General features: G+C 45.0%; 1 protein-coding gene across 13 annotated transcripts in view; it reads right to left on the reverse strand.

Moving 5' to 3' along the window:
• LOC119977492 (inositol polyphosphate-4-phosphatase type I A) overlaps window positions 1–15959 on the reverse strand; it is a 246016-nt gene that overhangs the window by 221619 nt on the left and 8438 nt on the right. For 11 of the 13 annotated variants that reach the window (XM_038818525.1, XM_038818520.1, XM_038818513.1 and 8 more), the window contains exon 1: window positions 10684–10842. The exons of 1 other annotated variant lie outside the window; for it this stretch is intronic. The gene's annotated coding sequence lies outside the window, so the exon portion shown is untranslated. Of the gene's footprint in view, window positions 1–10683; window positions 10843–15959 lie in introns of those variants that run through there. One more of the 13 variants, XM_038818524.1, reaches the window with a different exon arrangement.

The following is a 15959-nucleotide window of genomic DNA, read 5'->3' on the forward strand; positions in this document are numbered from 1 at the left end:
TTTCACAACACCTCGAGGCAGTACAGCTATTCATAATTAGTTTATGAAATCCTAATCAGTGTAGATCCTCACTAATAAATGCTCCATCCAAAAGAAAGTACAAGTTGCAAAGTGAAAATATTAAATAAAAAGTTAATAGCTACACTTCAAAGTTAATTGCTGACAAGAATCCTGTGCAGGAGTTTTCTATTTCAATAGTAATTGTATCCAGAGAGTAATACAAAAATTTAGATCGCAAATCTAACTAATGCATGGAACAAACATAGGAAATAGGAGTATGCCATGTGGTACGAGACTGCTCTGCCATTCAACTAGATCATGGCTGATCCTCTACGCCAGTGCCACATTCCCACACTATCCCCATGTCCCATGATATCTTTCATGCCTATCAATCTCGGTCTTGAAAATACTCAAATGACTGGGCCTCCACATCCTTATGGGGAAAAAGAATTTCAATGATTCATCACCCTCTTGAAGAAATTTCTCACCTCTTGTCTTAAATGTCCCTCATCTCTTATTCTGAAACTGTACTCCATGGCTCTAGAACCTGCACCCAGGGGGAAAACATCTCTCCTGCATCTACCCTGTTGAGCCCTGTAAGACGTTTGTATGCTTCATTGAGATCACCAATCATTCTTCTAAACTCAAAGACATAGGCCCAGTTTCAATGGGAAAATCCTACCAGCTCAGGGATTAGTCTGGTGAATCTTTGTTGCACCCCTCCTGGAGTAACTATATATCCTTCATTAGGTAAGGAACCACAACAATACAAATGCTCCAGGTGTGGTCTCACCATGGTTGTATACAATTGCAATGAGACAGTTTTACTCCTGCATTCAAATCTTTTTGCAATAAAGGCAAGTATACCATTTGCCTTATTAATTGCATGCTACAGCAGCATTCAGGTGGCAGTGTTACCACTGCTCTTGTCCTTATAGATGGCAGCGGTCATGGGTTTGGAAGGTGCTGCCCAAAGTCACACTGCTACCACTGTTTGTTGGTAGTGGAGGGGGTTTGTGGAAGGCGTACCAATCAAGTGGGTTGCTTTGTCCTGGATGGTGTTGAGTTTCTTGCCGGAGCTGCAGTCATCTAGGTAACTGGAGAGTATTCCATCACAATCCTGACTTGTGCCTCATAGATAGTGGACAGGCTTTGGTGAAATCAGGGCAGTTTCTCACCACATGATGTGTAGCCTCTAGCCTCCTCCAGTAGCCACAGTATTTATATGGCTAGTCCATATTCTTGGTTTTACAGCTGTTGACTAGTTCTTAATCTATGCCAGCATTTTATTCCCAAATTCCATGTGCTCTGATTTTGCCTATGCACCTATGTGGTACCATATCGAAAGTCTTCTAAAAATCCAAATACACCACATCCACTGGTTTCTACCTTATGTATTCTGCTACTTTCACTTCAAACTCCCAACAGTTTGCCAAACATTATTGCCCTTTCATAAAACCTTTGTGACTCTGCCCAATCTTACCATTATTTTCAAAGTGCCCAGGTATCACATCTTTTATAATGGATTCTTGCACTTTCCCTACTACTGACAGCTAACGGGTCTGTAGTTTCCCATTTCTCTCCACCTCCTTAATTACATTTGCTACCTTCCGATCTGCACGAAACATTCAGAATCTATAGAACTTTGGAAGATGACCACCAATACATCCACTATTTCTACAGCCATTTAAATCAAGTGTAAATCATCAGGTCCAGGGGATTTATCAGGTTTCAGTCCCATTATTTTCTCCATAATGTCTTACTAATTTCTTTCAGTTCTCCAATGCACTCCTTGCATCTCTAGCATATCTGGGAGTTTGTGCGTCTTAATGGTGGAAGAAGCATAAAGCATTTTTGTTTCTGTCATTGTCTCATGATTTCCCTACTGATAAATTCTCCTGTCTGGCTATAGTGGGCCCACATTTGCCTTTGCTAATTTTCCTCACCTTCAGAATGCTTCACAGTCCATTTTCATGTTTCTCGCTGGTTTATTTCAATATTCCATTTTTTCACTCTTCCTTTGCCAAATTCTAAAACGCTTCCCAACCCCTACATTTAATACTTTTTTGACAACTTTATAAACCTCACACTTTGATCTAATAGAATATTTACCTTCTCTGGTTAGCCATGTTTGTATTGCCCTCCCATCTAAGTTTTTGCACAAACATACACACACACAACATTGGAATCTTCTCCCAAATGACGTTTTTGCTCAGATTTCTTCACCAAGGAACCATCTCCAGAGTTTCAACCTCTCCTTCCGATGTTCCTCTGCCCTGGAGCTTTGTCTTCCACACAATCTCTTAGATTCCCAGCTGTGCTGACAGAATGCCATTGCTCAGTGACCCATAATAAGGAGTCACAAACTTTTGGGTCTCCATGCTTCTCCGGCTTCTCGCAAGCCTATATTGCTTTACATCTGCTTTCTGCAGCTTTGGCTTTTAACTTGGGAGTCTTCCTCTGCTTCTCGTACTGGACCGTTTCCAGATTCTTGTTCCTTTCCTTTGCCTGGAAGGTCTTCTTGGGACCTATTTCCCCTCTCTGGGACTCCCCCCGTTCTTTTGGGTCATCTGCGTTTTGCAGTTATCTCCCCTGTCTAGCTCATCCTAGCTCCTGATTTCCAACTGAGCTAAAACTGGTGCTCTGATTCTCCAAGTGTGTGTGGGCCTCCTGTTGCCAACAGCACATACTTGTTTTGATTTCCCTAGCCACTTCTAGAGTCATAAAACCTCAGTAAAAATGCAGCATCTTTTAAAGTGAATCTAACACTCCAGTTTTCTTAATGCTGAACTACAGGAATATGAAGGCCATATCTTATTGCTAGCACCCACAAATATAACTAATAAACAATGTCTACTTTCAAACCTAATATAAAATTTCAGCATATGATCACCCTTCCCTTGAGACATCTTTACAGTAAGGTTAATTAATCCTTCATTGCACAATGTTAAATCTAAATTAGCCCATTCTCGAACCCTCACCCCACTATTTATGTTCCTCAACATACAGTTCTAAAAATCCATCTTGTATGCATTCCAGAAATTGTTCTTCCACAGAATTAATACCAATTAGATTTACCAAGCTCATATGTAGATTTAAGTCTCCCATTATTACTGTATTAGCCTTCTTACATGCAGCTCTAATTTCCTGATTTATACTGTGCCCTACATTACCACTACTGTTTGGTGGTCTATAAACAACTCCCAATGTTTCCTGCCCCTTGCTGTTTGTTAGCTCTACCTAAACGGATTTTGATTTGATTTGTTATTATCACATGTATTAGTATACAGTGAAAAGTATTGTTTCTTGCATCCTGTACAAACAATGCAAACCGTACACAGGGAAGGAAGGAGAGACAGCAGAATATGTTAAAGTTATAGCAAGGTATAGAGAAAAGATTAAGTTAATACAAGGTAGGTCCATTCAAAAGTCTGATGGCAGTAGGGAAGAATCTGTTCTTGAGTCGGCTGGTACGTGACCTCAAACTTTGGTACCTTTTTCCTGACAGAAGGAGGCGGAAGAGAGTATGTCCGGGGTGCATGGGGTCCTTAATTACACTGGCTGCCTTTCTGAGGCAGCGGGAATTATAGATTGAGTCAATGGATGGGAGGCTGGTTTGCATGATGGACTGGGCTACATTCACAACCTTATGTAGTTTCCTGCGGTCTTGGGCAGAGCAGGCTCCATACTAGGCTGTGATACAATCAGAAAGAATGCTTTCTATGGTGCATCTGTAGAAGTTGGTGAGGGTCGTAGCTGACATGCCAAATTTTCTTAGTCTTCTGAGAAAGTAGAGTTGTTGGTGGGCTTTCTTAACTATAGTGTTATAGTGGGGGGACCGGGATTCTACATCTTGATCTTCCAACTGAAGATCCTCTCCCACTAATGAACTGATCTCATCCCTTAAGTGTTACCCCATCTTCCTTTTGCCTAGCCTTCCTAAATTGAACATTCAGTTCCCAGCTTTGGTCACCCTGCAGGCACATCTCTGAAATCGCAATTTCAGTTCATTCCAGTTAGCTTCCACTGATTAGTCAAGCCATCAACCTGTTTATGATTGCTGTGCACATTCAGAAAGAGTGCCTTTAATTGTGATTTTATTATTTTCACAACCTCTAGCCTTACCCACTGGTTGCACTCGTGTTTGTATGCTCTGTCGCATCCAACACACTCAGATTATCAATTCCATTATTGCTCTCTTGCTGGTCCTATCCCTTTAATTTATCACATCTTCCCTCATTTCATCCCTCACCCCACTATTTATAAGTCCTCTCTATCCCCTAGTTATATGCCCACCAGACAGTGGCCCAAGTCGGGAATCGAACCTGGAACACTGGCGCTGTGAAGCAACAGTGCTAATCACTGTGCTATCACCATTCCAACCGTGCAGCTCCCACTTTCACTCAGTGCTGGTGCCTGTGCTTCATGATTCAAAAAGGGCTAAAGTCTAATGGAAACGCTCACATTGCACAAACTGCATGTGAAGCTCAAGAATTTATAACCGTAGGGCAGCACAGTGGTGCAGCGGGTTAGCCCTGTTGCCTCACAGCGCCAGGGTCACAGGTTCGATCCGGCTCTGGGTCACTGTCCGTGTGGAGTTTGCACATTCTCCCTGTGTTTGTGTGGGTTTCGCCCCCACAACCCAAAGATGTGCAGGTTAGGTGGACTGGCCACGCTAAATTGCCCCTTAATTGGAAAAAATGAATTGGGTACTCTAAATTTTGGGGAAAAAAATATTTATGAAAATGAAAAAATGAAAATCACTTATTGTCACGAGTAGGCTTCAATGAAGTTTACTGTGAAAAACCCCTAGTCGCCACATTCCAGCACCTGTCCGGGGAGGCTGGTACGGGAATTGAACCGTGCTGCTGGCCTGCTTGGTCTGCTTTAAAAGCCAGCGATTTAGCCCAGTGAGCTAAACAAGTCCCTTGTAACCGTGCCTGTCGCATTACAATCAGAAACTACCAATATAACTTTTCCATACTTTTGTCAATTGGAATTGGCTGAAAAACAGAATGCAACAGTGTAACATTTTTGACAGTTGGCAACATTCACAAAAGGATTAACTACATCTAAGATGGCCATATTCAGTACAGCCATATAGAACGATGAAACCAAATGAGATGAAAATAGGACAAGTGCAGCTTTGAATTCAAAATCAATCTCATCCTCCACTATAGAAGATGCTACTTACTGATTTTACCATTTCCATAACTTTGTTACTTGGGTTATTAGTGCTGCTTAAAGATACCATGTTCAAACAGGAGCTAACTTTCCATTCCCACTATTCAATATAGCAAATAACTACTGATCGCACAAAGGTATCTGGAGTTGAAACTGAATGACCTCAACTGAGCTTCTGACACCTGTGCTTACTATAATCACTGATCTCATTTGCTTTAGAATAACAAATGGTGACTTCCAATGACGGGGATGTGCTGAGAAGTTGCATGTCAGGTGGGTCTCCTCCTATGAACATGAAAATAGGTGCTTCTCCCCAAAATAGCTCGCTAAAACAGGGGGGGAAAGTATCCCCCTACCCTAGCTAATAATACTACAAGAGAGGTTGCCGAGCAATAATAACTCTGAACGCTGTAAGGAGACGAATATTGGGAGAAACCAAGAGAAACAAGCGGTCGAGATGGCAATCGCAAAAAGCAATGAAGCACTGGCCACACCAGAGCGAGAAGGGCCGCAAGCCGCACACTGGGTTCACCCTCACCAGAGGGTGGATGAAGGATGCTCCTCTCCAGGGAGCCAAGTGAACACAGGGAAGAGACAAAAACCGATATCCAAGCTGCGGTCAGGGTGGTGGTCACGGAGGCCATGGCAACCATGCAGGTAGCCCTAGACAAGGCAGAGAAGCAAATGGAGGCCCTGGGGGATTATGAATAGCCTCAACAGACCAGAACGACTGGATCGCAGCCCTGGCGTTGGAACTAGCAAGGTTGATCATGATGCAGGGGAGTCTAAGGGGAAAATAGAGGACCAGGAGAACTGGCCATGGCGCCAAAACTTAAGAATAGTAGGCCTGCCGGAAGGGATCGCAAGCAGGGATCCAAGGACTATGTAGCCCAGATGCTGGGAAACCTAGTGGGAAGGGACAACTTCCCCAACCTGACAGAAATAGACAGAGCCCACCTGTCACTCCAGCCAAAATCCAAGGCTGGAGAGGGTATTAAGGGCATTAGGCTGGCTACAGCAGGCCACATGTGGTGACTTGGAACACAACGTCACAAGAAGACTTACATTAACACTGCAATTAAGTGACTGTGAAAATCCCCCAGTCGCCACACTACGGCACCTCTTCGGGTTCACAGAGGGAGAATTCAGAATGTCCAATTCACCTTAACAGCACGTCTTTCCTGACCTGTGGGAGGAAACCAGAGTGCCCGGAGGAAACCCACGCAGACACAGGGAGAACGTGCGGACTCCGCACAGACAGTGACCCAAGCAGGAATCGAATGCAGGACCCTGGCACTGTGAAGCAACCGTGCTAACCATTGTGCTACCCTGCCACCCCACATGCCCAAACTGGAATTACACGAAGTTTATAAAGACGACCATGGCTTAAATCTCCGACACCTGCTGAGCGTGATAATGAACCCACCCAGAGAGAGAACACAAGAGGTGATCACTCCCTGGACACAGAAAAGGCCTTCGACAGAGTCAAATGGAAGTACCTCCTCAGGAGGTACTGGAGTGGTTCGGGTTTGGAATGGGGTTCACAGCCTGGGTGAAACTCCTGTACAGCGCTTCCATGGCAAGCGACGTATGAATACCATCATCTCCAAGTACTTCCAGCTGCATAGAGGCACAAAGCAGGGATACCCACTGTCCCCACTACTGGCAGCCCTAGCGATCGAACCACCAGCAATCATGCTAAGAATGGCAAAGAACTGGAAGGGGATCCGAAAAGGAGACAGAGAGCACAGAGTCTCGTTCTATGCGGATGAGCTGCTCCTCTACACCACAGACCTTGGAGGGAATCACAAACTCAACCTGCGCAAAAGAGAGATCTTCCCAGTGAACCCGCAAGAGGGAGGGAACGCCATTTAAACAGGCCCAAAACAAATTCCGCTACCTGGGGATCCAAACTGCCCATGTCAGGACTCGGATCCACAAATGGAATGAGACCAGCGTGGCGGAGAAAGTTAAAAAGGACCTGCAGAAGTGGGACACACTCCCACTCTCCCTGGTGGGGAGGGTGAAGACGATCAAGATGAACATACAGCCCAGATTCCTGTTTAGATTCGTCTTCCTGTTCAGATCCATACTGACCTACATCCTCCCCTCCCAGGCCTTTTTCAATTCAATGGAAAAATCGATTATGGCGTTGTGAAGGGGTTGGGGTAGAAGAACCCAAGGATCCCCAAAAAAGTCCTGCAAAGAATGAAAAGCATGGGGGGGGGGGGAGCCTAACCCTCCCGAACCAGCAATATTACAACTGGGCAGCAACAGTGGAAACAGTTAAGGGATAGTAAAGGATCCGGAGGCCGAATGGAAAAAATGGAGAAGGACCTCTGCACAGGGATGTCCCTCTGGGCCCTGGCCACAGCAGCACTCCCATCCCTACCGGCTAGACAAGCCCAGTGGTGATAGCCACATTCCGGTCGTGTAATCAACTACGACAGCACTTTGGTTGTACCGGGATGTTCATTAAGACACAATCTGCAACAACCACAGGTTCTCGCCAGCCAAAATGGATGGAACCCAAAAAAGGTGGAGACAGGACGGGAGACGATAACAGTAAGACGATAACAGTAAGGGGCTTCAGACAACAGACTGACAACACTAGAGGAACTAACAAATATTCCAACTGACCAGGGCGCAGGTGGACGGGGGAACGAATCAAGATGTATTGAAGTCAAAAACTTTTTACGTAGGGAAAAAAGACATACCCATGACCACAACAAACCTACTGGCTCGGATATTCTAGGGAGGGGAAACTGCGGAGACCTGTATGGGCGACTACTGGGAAGGGCATGCTCACCGCTGGATGAAATAAAGGAAATACAGGAGAAGGACCTAGGGTTTGGGCAGCACAGTGGCGGTGGTTGGTACTGCTGCCTCACGGCGTCAAGGTCCCAGGTTCGATCCCAGCTTTTGGTCACTGTCCATGTAAAGTTTGCACATTCTCCGTGTTTGCGTGGGTTCCCCTCCTCCCGACAACCCAAAAGATGTGCTGGGAAGGGGGATTGGCCACGCTAAAATTGCCCCTTAATTGTAATAACTTAATTGGGTACTCCAAATTTATTTTTACAAAAGGACCTAAGGTCCGAAATAGGGTGGGGACTCTGGGGTGAAGCACTGCACAGGGTCAGCTTCACCTCCACTTACGCAAGGCTAAGCCTAATAAAGCTGGAAGTGGTACACAAGAGCTCACTTAACCAGAACCCAAATGAGTAGGTTCTTTCCAGACGAGGACGACAAATGAGAAAGGTGCCAAGGAGGTCTGGCCAACCATGCCCACATGTACTGGTCATGTCTCAGACTTGATGAGTTCTGGATAGCCTTTGAGGCGACATCCAAGGTTGTGGGGATGAGGGTGGAGCCATTCCCGAGTATCAGTCTTCGGGATACCAGAGCAGGCAGAACACTTTACAGGGAGGATGGGCGACGCCCTTGCCACCCAAATCGTCCGCCGGAGAATCCTGTTCAGCTGGTGATCAGCAGCACCACCCAAAGCTGCAGACTGGCTCTCCAACCTATTGAAATTTCTCCAAATGGAGAAAATCAAATGTGCCATCAGGGGGTCGTAAGAGGGCTTCCAATCTGTTACAAGACATGTTTGTAGCCAACAGCCACACCATGCCACCCCAACAGGACCCAATGAGCAAAGAATACATGCCAGATAACAGGGAGGGAAGGGTAAAGTCAGCAGCAAGGGACCTTGCCAAAACTAGGCATTTGCTGAGAAATATAAATTGTAACAGATGTATATAGAGATTGGTAACCAATGTATATAGTTTCTGTGTATGTCACATTCATCTCTGCTCTGTATAAAAACAAAAACCCTAATAAAAACATTTAAAAATAACAAATGTTGAGTTCCAGCTATCATTTCTACCTAGGGCACCAAAGAGCAAACAAAGAATAAATTAAATGGTAAATGCAATCATCAGTAAAAGCTGTATTGCAGGCAAGCTGGTTGAATCCATTCCCATTAACAACAATGGTCAGAAAAAAATTAACTATACACCTGGCTAGTCACGAAGTGTAGTAACAAGTTTTAAAATTTTGAATTTCTGTTCAAAGAAATTGCTTGATTCAACACACATCAGTATGACAGCAACACATGTTTCATAGAATAGAATTTACAGTGCAGAAGGAGGCCATTCAGCCCATCGAGTCTGCACCGGCTCTTGGAAAGAGCACCCTACCCAAGGTCAACAACTCCACCCTATCCCCATAACCCAGTAACCCCACCCAACACTAAGGGCAATTTTGGACACTAAGGGCAATTTATCATGGCCAATCCACCTAACCTGCACATCTTTGGACTGTGGGAGGAAACCGGAGCACCCGGAGGAAACCCACGCACACACGGGGAGGATGTGCAGACTCCGCACAGACAGTGACCCAAGCCGGAATTGAACCTGGGACCCTGGAGCTGTGAAGCGATTGTGCTATCCACAATGCTACCGTGCTGCCCAAAATGTTCTAGCTTTTAATGTAATAAAAAGCCCCAAAACACTTACAGGAGCATTATAAAACAAAATGTGACATTCAGCCACACAAGGAGAAATTTAATCAGGTGACCAAATGTTTGCTCAAAGTGGTAGGTTATATCTTAAATGTGGAAAACAAGGCCAGAGAGGCAGAGCAATGAAAGGAGAAAATTCTAGCCCTTAAGATTTAGAGCCAAGGCAGCTCAGGGCACAACCACCAATGATGGAGTAACTAAAGACAATAATATTAAATCAATCACGTTTTCAAAACCTGAAATAGTGGGATCAGTATGCTGAGCCAAGGTCTGCCCTGTCTGCCTTCTTGGGTGGAGAGAAATTTCCTGAAGGTGCTCTTTCCAAGAACAGGAGTGGAGTTATCCCCTGTGTCCAGGTCAATTTGCATCCCTCAATCAACATCACTAAAAGATCATCTGGGTCATCGTCAAATTTGTTTGTGCGAGCTTGCAATGCAGTAATTCACCTCCTCACTTCCCGCATTACAACTGTGACTACATTTCAAAAAGTGCCATACTGGCTGTATGAGGCGCTTTGGGACACCCTGAGGTTAAGAAAGGGGCTACAAAAAGGAAAGTCTCTCTCAGTACAGCAGAAAGCCGCCGTCTGCTGAACCCGATTATGTCGACAGCGTTGATTACGGCAAGACAATAAATTGCATGCCTGAGGAGATATGCAATTCAGGGGTGGTCTCATTCGCCTTCAAATAAGGGCAAGAGCGCCTTATTAAAACAAAAATAAGAGAAGCTGCTTCTGGGCCGGGCATGAACTGCAGCTCATGATGATTGCACCACTCCTGCAACGAATGGTTCTGCTGCCTCAAGCTGGTAGGTCTCCTCCCATCAGCACAGGCCTAATGCAATCCTCCTGCGGCGGGGAGATGGGGGCACTCATCCCCTCACCAAACAGGTCAACCATCCCCTCGCCCTCCATTTGGGCCTCCGTCTCAATACCACTCCCAGTTTTCGACACCCCCAGTAATCTTTCACTGACCCACCATTTCATTCCTGCGGCTCTTTTCCACGCCAGAACAGACGCCGTCTAGTCTCGTCTCGTCGCCGCCGCCGCCTTCCCCCTTCAGGCCGGCTATGAAAATAAACAGGTAACGGCGTCGGACGGACTGTAGGACTCTCGACGCGCTCCTCACCCAAACCACTGCGCGTGCGCTTCTCAGAGCCGCGCGGGGGATCCTGGGAGCCGTAGTTGTTTTCTTTCCCCCCTCCCCCGCCGCTCGATTGCGTTGGCAGCAACTCAAGACTACAACTCCCAGGGTGCAGTGCAGAGAGTGCACTCCCTTTCTCAGCAGCCCTGTCCCTTGTTTTTGGGTCGATGACAGTGCCCAGCAGATGCTGCCTATCAGTCAAAGGGAGTTTGCAGTCAATCAGATCAATTTCAGTCAGTCATACCCATTAAACCGGAAAAAAGGCGATTATCATCTCACTGAGAGAGTTTTCAGGTCGACGAATTTAAATAGCAGGTTCCAGGTTTGACATCAACTGCTGCAACAGACATTTTTAATTAATTAAATTAGAAGCAGTTGCAGTTCTGGCTGACAAGTTATCTGTTTCATTCCTCACGATGACCCCCCACCCCCCCCCCCCCCAACCCCATCCATATTTTTGTTATTGTTTCGGATATATTAAGATTTCATCACTACAAATTCTATATTTCCAGGCCTGGTCATGAATATTGCCTAAAGATTAAGAGTGAAGCCTGTTCTAAACTCATAAATAAGTTTAAACACCTGGTGGGTTAGGATGGAGGAAGGTCTGTGTAGGGCAGGGGTGGGCAAACTTTTCCGTGCAAGGGCCACATTCAGAAATTCACAATTTTAAAGGGCCGCATAGTATATTAAGTAAAATAATTACTTCACCCAGTTATGATTCTGGGCGCCTCATATAGAACACAGAACATAGAACAGTACAGCACAGAACAGGCCCTTCGGCCCTCGATGTTGTGCCGAGCAATGATCACCCTACTCAAGTCAACGTATCCACCCTATACCAGTAAGTAACCCCCCCCCCCCCCCCCCCCCATTAACCTTAAAAAAAAAACATTTTTTTTTTAATGACTTTGTGGGCCGCATAAAGACCTTTGGCGGGCCGTAGTTTGCCCACCCCTGGTGTAGGGGATCAGGGTTGAGGGCGCTGGTAATGGTGTCACTTCCAATGGCACCAGGCAAGTACTCTGGGAAGATTTGGAGACAGTACTTTAAGTTGAAATGAAATGAAAGTCGCTTATTGTCACAAGTAGGCTTCAAATGAAGTTACTGTGAAAAGCCCCTAGTCGCCACATTCCGGCACCTGTTCGGGGAGACTGGTACAGGAATTGAACCGTGCTGCTGGCCTGCCTTGGTCTGCTTTCAAAGCCAGTGATTTAGCCCTGTGCTAAACCAGCCCAAGTTGGGGGCTGGGTCAGGGGAGATGCAAATCGGGGGGGGGGGGGGGGGGGAATCACATGTTCAAGCCGGGGAGGCTGGATGGGAGGTTTCGGAGATGGGTGGAGAAGGGGATCTGGGTATTAAAAGACCTGTTCCTTGGGGGACGTTTTTTGAGGTTGGAAGAGTTACAGCTTTCAAGTTTTCCTTGAAATAATATTCCAATTTCTGGCAAAGTTGGCACTCTTTTTGACAATATTAACCTGCCATTCAAAACCACTCACTAAAATGACAAATATACTATTCATTAAACCATAAATGCTCTGAACATTGTGCTTTTCACTTTCTAGATAATGAGGATCACAAATGCATAATTAATTACATAATTTAATAATTTAAAAATGATCTGCCAATGCCTGTAAATATCATTTTGCTGATATCTCCTTTCATTGACTACTTTGAAACCAATTAAATACAATTTTTATTTGCACCTTTTTTATTTGAAAGGCTAAGAATTGTTATCCTTGCCTCTTAACACTTTGGAAGTGTCGTGCAGAAAGAAATGTCTTTATTTAAGTTACTGTAAAAAGGTGGCTAAAATGAAAGCAACTGGAAAATCCTTTTGCTGCAGTACTGGTTAATCAATACCTTCTTCCAGCTTCACCACCCAGCATTGTCCAATTTATATCAGGATATTTCTAGCTGATGGTGACTGGGAAAAAAACTTGAGCATACAAAGCTGAAGAGAGATGCTTCACTGCTTTAGATAGATCACAGCTAATTGGACTATGCTGAAAATGCAAGACAGTCATTTTGGAGATGTTATCCTTTAGGGTAAAATTAATTTCAATCACCTTTAATTTTCAACAAACTGGGACATGGAGGAATCAAATTTCTGGCATACAGAGAAATGAGAGCAAGATGCTGATTCTTGAGGTGTGGGCAGGAGGGGGAAAATAGTCAAAGGATTGGATTGGATTTGGATTTGATTTGTTTATTGTCATGTGTAACGAGGTACGGTGAAAAGTATTTTTCTGCAAGCAGATCATTAAGTACATGAAAATAAAATAAAAGAAAATACATAATAAGGCCACACAAGGTAGGATAGATGCATGACATAATTTGAAAGATATCACATGATTTCTAATTGCTATACTTGGAAGATACTTATAAAACGAGAATTCAAAGGAATTTGAATAAAAGAACAATTTGATCAGACACTCCTCCACCCTATCCCCATAACCCAGTAACCCTACCCAACACTAAGAGCAATTTAGCATGGCCAATCCACCTAACCTGCACATCTTTGGACTGTGGGAGGAAACCGGAGCAACCAGAGGAAACCCACGCAGACACGTGCAGACTCTGCACAGACAGTGACCAAAGCCGGGAATTGAACCTGGGACCCAGGCCCTGTGAAGCAACAGTGCTAACCACTGTGCGACCGTGCTGCCCACTGCTCAGTGAAATTTTGGCTGGACATCTGGAGTGTTGTAACCCCAATGGAGGTTCCGGGATCAGAACAATGTGATTTCCCATGACCTCCCTGGAAAATTAACTTCCTTCTTGGGGGGGGGGGTGGGGGGAGAGGGGGGGGGGGGGGGGGTGGGGGGAGGGGATATGCTCCCGATCGCGCATATCTGCACGCAACAGCCTTCAAAATGGTTACGAGCGTGTAAAAGAAAATGTGGCGGCACTGCGCATGCGTGCCGGATCAGTGGCACGCATGCGCAGTGCAGCCGATTTTTTTAAAACTGGCGGCAGTTTTTTGTTTGATAAATTCGGAGCTGTTTTATTCATTTTATTCATTTATTTTATTCATTTTATTTTTATTTTTGTTTTACAGGTTCGGGGGGGGTTTATTTGCTAAATTTTATAGGAAAAAAATGCAGAACTTTGGACAGATGGAGACTCCATACTTTCCGACAACGGAAGGCTTCACCTTCATCCAACAGGTTCCATTAAAAGAGCGTGTACGAGGGCCAAAGGGACCCAAAACCATTTCATCCATTTTTGTCAGCAGCAAACAAGGTAAGAGAAAATGGTGGGTCACAAAGGTCAGCCTGCGTGGGTCACGAAGGTCGGTCGGGTTGGGACCCGAAGGTTGGCCCGTTGGTAAAAATGGGTCCCCGGAAAAAAAGTTTGAAGAACACTGATCTACACTAACAATTAGACTTAGGAGTCAGAAGTACAAGCACAAAATTTGAGGACATCACCAAATTGGTGGAAACAATGAATACAGAAGAATGCTTCAAAATTCAGCAGATATCGATAACCTTGCAGAATGGGTGTGTATTTGGTAAATCCATTTCAATAATCAAGCGTGAGCTGGTACATTTGGTGGGAACAATAAGAAAGCCAGATACCGTTTGCATAATCAGTCTAAATAGGGCAAGGGATCTAAAGGTGCAGATAGATAAAATCACTAAAAGTAGCGATGCTGATTTAGAAGGCCAATAAAAAGAGCCAATCACGTATTGGGTTCATTTGATAATTGAAAAGCAGAGAACTGAAGTTGAACTTGCACTCAGTCAGAACACAACCACTTGTATTTATATATTATGTGGAGATGCCGGCGTTGGACTTGGGTGGGCACAGTAAGAAGTCTTACAACACCAGGTTAAAATCACCTGAGGAAGGAGCTCTGCTCCACAAGCTAGTGATTCGAAGCAAACCTGTTGGACTTTAACCTGGTATTGTAAGACTTCTTACTGTATTTATATAGTGACTTCAACAAAGTGCTTCAAAGGTTTGCTATAAAGCACAATTAAATGACCAAAAGCCTGGTGTAAGAGGTAGGTTTTAAGGAGCGTACTAAAAGGGGAAAGACAGGGCAGCACGGTGGCACAGTGGTTAGCATTGCTGCCTATGGCGCTGAGGACCCGGGTTTGAATCCCGGCCCTGGGCCACTGCCGGGTGGAGTTTGCACATTCTCCCCATGTCTGCGTGGGTTTCACCCCCACAACCCAAAGATGTGTAGGGTAGGTGGATTGGCCATGCTAAAAGGGGAAAGACAGGGCAGCACGGTGGAGTCGAGGGGCTTAGGAGGAGTAATTCTAGAGCCCAGGCTCTCATTAGCTGAAGGCACAGCTGCCATTCATGGAACAATTAAATATGAAGATATATAAAAGAGATCAGTATCATAGGTATGCTGATTGCAGAATATAGAATGATAGAATGGTTACAGTGGACAGGGAAAAATGGTTGCAGTCGACAAGGTCATTTAACTTATTGAGAGAATTCCAGCTACTCCCACATTCCTGACCTTTCCCTACAGCCCTTCAAATGTATTCCCTTCAAGTACTCATCAATTCCCTTTTGAAAGCAGTGCATTCCAGATTCCAACTGCTCGCTGTGTAAATAATGTTTTTCCTCACGTCACCAATGGTTCTTTTGCCAATTGCTCTAAATCTATGACCTCTGGTTCGAAACCCTTCCACCAATTGGACTTGTTTCTCTCCATCCACTCTGTCTCGACCCCGGCCCTCATGGATCTAGAGCACCTATATCAAATCTCATCCTCTCTGTCCTGAAGGGAAACAACCCCAACATCTCCAATCTATCCTCGTCTGGAACTATTCCTGTCAATCTTTTCTGCACCCTCTCCCGCACCTTCACATCATTCCTAAAGTACAGTACCCAGAATAGCACACAAAATACTCCAGTTGTGACCCAACCAGTGTTTTATAAAGATTCACTGTAACTTCCTTGCTTTTGTCCTCTGTGTCGTTACTTATAACACCCAGGATCCCTTATTCCCTATTAACCATTCTCTTAGCCTATCTTACCCCTATCAACAATCAGTGCATATACACCCCCAGATTTCTCTGCTCCTGCAACAACTTTGAATTATACCCTTTAGTTTGTATTGCCTCCTGTTTTTCCTAGCAAAAGGT

This window comes from Scyliorhinus canicula, chromosome 14, assembly GCF_902713615.1.
Source record: "Scyliorhinus canicula chromosome 14, sScyCan1.1, whole genome shotgun sequence".
Classification (NCBI taxonomy): domain Eukaryota; kingdom Metazoa; phylum Chordata; class Chondrichthyes; order Carcharhiniformes; family Scyliorhinidae; genus Scyliorhinus; species Scyliorhinus canicula.